The 2,407-nt window shown below is 47.4% G+C and overlaps 1 long non-coding RNA gene across 1 annotated transcript; it reads left to right on the forward strand.

Moving 5' to 3' along the window:
- The first annotated feature begins 199 nt into the window (after window positions 1-199).
- LOC119344060 lies at window positions 200-1,775 on the forward strand. The gene is made up of 3 exons (XR_005166436.1): window positions 200-889; window positions 977-1,511; window positions 1,623-1,775. It is a non-coding gene; the product is annotated as an uncharacterized LOC119344060 (long non-coding RNA).
- The last annotated feature ends 632 nt before the right edge of the window (window positions 1,776-2,407 follow it).

The following is a 2,407-nucleotide window of genomic DNA, read 5'->3' on the forward strand; positions in this document are numbered from 1 at the left end:
GCTTTCTTCTCATGTCATAATACGCTTTTACGATTTGTATAGACAAAATTATAATATAAACGAGGTGGTACTAATAATCTTTTCACTAATAATAAAGCGGCTATCGTGGAAATAACGTTTCGTATTTTTTCTTCCTATCGCAGCATGGATCTCTAGCAACACATAGTCGGCCCGCTCGGCCTCATCGCACGCACGTCCCCCTGCGAGCGCTTTTCTTCGCCGCCACCGGCTCCCCCCTCATCATCGCTGCATCCCGACCGCAACCCTACATGGCGCTACCGGCCGGCACGAATCTGCGCCGCCCGCCCGACAACCTTCCTCTAGCAACCGCGCAACATCGGATCGAGCTATCCTCGGGTCCCTAACCTCGATGGTCGTCACCATCGAGGCAGGTGGTGGACTGGCGGCGTGGACGTGGTGCCTGGCGGGGGAGGGGAGTGCCGCACTGCGAGCCTCGCTCCGGCGGGTTGCACGCTCGCCTCGCCGTTACAGGAGTGGGCAGGCAGTGGTCACCATGGCGCGGCCTGGGTGCCCGCTGTTCTCCTTGCGCACATGGTGCCACGGCTGGATCCGCAGCACCACCGCCCGCCGCCCGTGTCGGCGCTCCCACAGCCACGTTCCCGTCCACCGTCGCCCGCACCCGCCTGCGCTCATCCATAGCGGCGTTCTTAATGGCTTCAGTGACCACGCCGCCTCGGCTGCGACCCAGGCCTGCTTGGCCGCTGGATGGATGGATACCGGCACTACAGGGCACAGACTTCATGCTCGTGCCGACGGACTTCATCCTTGATGCCCTGGCTGCGACCCATATTGATTGGCCACCGGCTGGAAGGGGACGTCCTGCTCCTCCCGACTAAGCTTGATCGATGTGGGGCGGTGGTACAGCCTGGTATGTGCGGCCTGCGGACACGCATCTTCTCTTGTTGTCCTGATGCTCTCTGCGCTAAATTTGTTATCTTATCTTACTGATTAGCAGGTGTTTAGCAGGACCACATGAGCGGTGACTAGCATCCAGTAGGAGGCAGCAAGAAGCAGCGAAAACTCTGAGCTAGCTGCTAGCAATGCACCCCTCCGCTCTCATCTAAGTACATGGATTTTCAATGGCCAAACTACTCTCTTGTTTCTTTCTCTAGCGTTTCCAGTTTTCACTAACAATCCGTATTTGGTAAACCGTGAACCATGTTCATGAGTATCCGCCCACAACCTGTTTGATGATATGCACATGAAGGATTGAGATACATTCTAATTTTTAGGTCAAGCTCTTACCTCTGTTTAGAAAATCAATATGAAGAAACAGGTGTATCTGGTGTATGATCTACACTTAGAACAAGTGTATCTGTTGTTCCAAGCTGCCGGCATTGACGGCCAAAGAGTCGGCGAGGGTCCACGGTTCATTTGTTTTCGTGGGGATTATTCAGTACAATGCGATCTACACTGAAGCCAATCCGATCCAGGTGAAATCGGAAGTTGGTAGATTATTCCGACGACGGGGCTTTTACTTGTGCGGCTCTGTATGTATGCTTTCAACTTGAAAATTGCCTGATTTTAATATTTTATCAATTATTGCTTGATGAAAGACCAACCAGTTTATGCCTAACATTTGCGTCTCTACATTTATGCAGTACCATTCCATAGCTCTCAAGGCATCAGGTCTGCTTTAGAGACAAACTCTCGCTCGGTTTAGTTTCCATGTTGTGTTATATTCCGATGAACTATATTCATTACAAACGGTAAGCTGAAGTAGATTAATTAAAAAGGATAATAAATTTGCTCAATCCATGGTCAGTTGCTGAACTAACCAGGAGCTGCACTTCAAGTAGCTAACTGTTTACTATAAAATAGCCATAAATTTGTTAGTGTTTAGGGTATACATCCACTCCGTGTCCTGTATCTGAATTTTGTGATCTGGAAAATTTTACCGGTTATTTCATAGTAAAATTATAGAGTTGTTCTCCCTCTATTTTGCTAATCTGCTCACTTGCTTACAGTAAATAAATAATTAAATTATCAGGAGTGGTGATTTCAAGGAAAAGAAACAAACACTTTGAGGTCTCTGCTATCGCATCCGTACTGGCAGTACATGGTGACATTTGTTGGTGCTCTATTCAGTTCAGTGGAGATTGCTCCTTCAGTCACCATGCGAATCCATGTCTAGCATGTTTAGTCACATTGAACTCTTCCAACTTTTCTTAAGCTATGTTGTACAGACACACAAGTTTGCTGCTGAATATGAATCAATTTATTGTGATTTTTCATTATCATGTAACGTGTTCTTTTATCTGATGAACAATAGTATAATTTCATGCCTAAAATCATAGTTTGGGCATGTATCTCTCTGCCATCTAATTTCGCTTAATTAATTGAAGAGACAGCCGACCACCCCCTTTCTATTGTATAATTATTACGT

This window comes from Triticum dicoccoides, unplaced genomic scaffold (genome assembly GCF_002162155.2).
Source record: "Triticum dicoccoides isolate Atlit2015 ecotype Zavitan unplaced genomic scaffold, WEW_v2.0 scaffold151883, whole genome shotgun sequence".
Classification (NCBI taxonomy): domain Eukaryota; kingdom Viridiplantae; phylum Streptophyta; class Magnoliopsida; order Poales; family Poaceae; genus Triticum; species Triticum dicoccoides.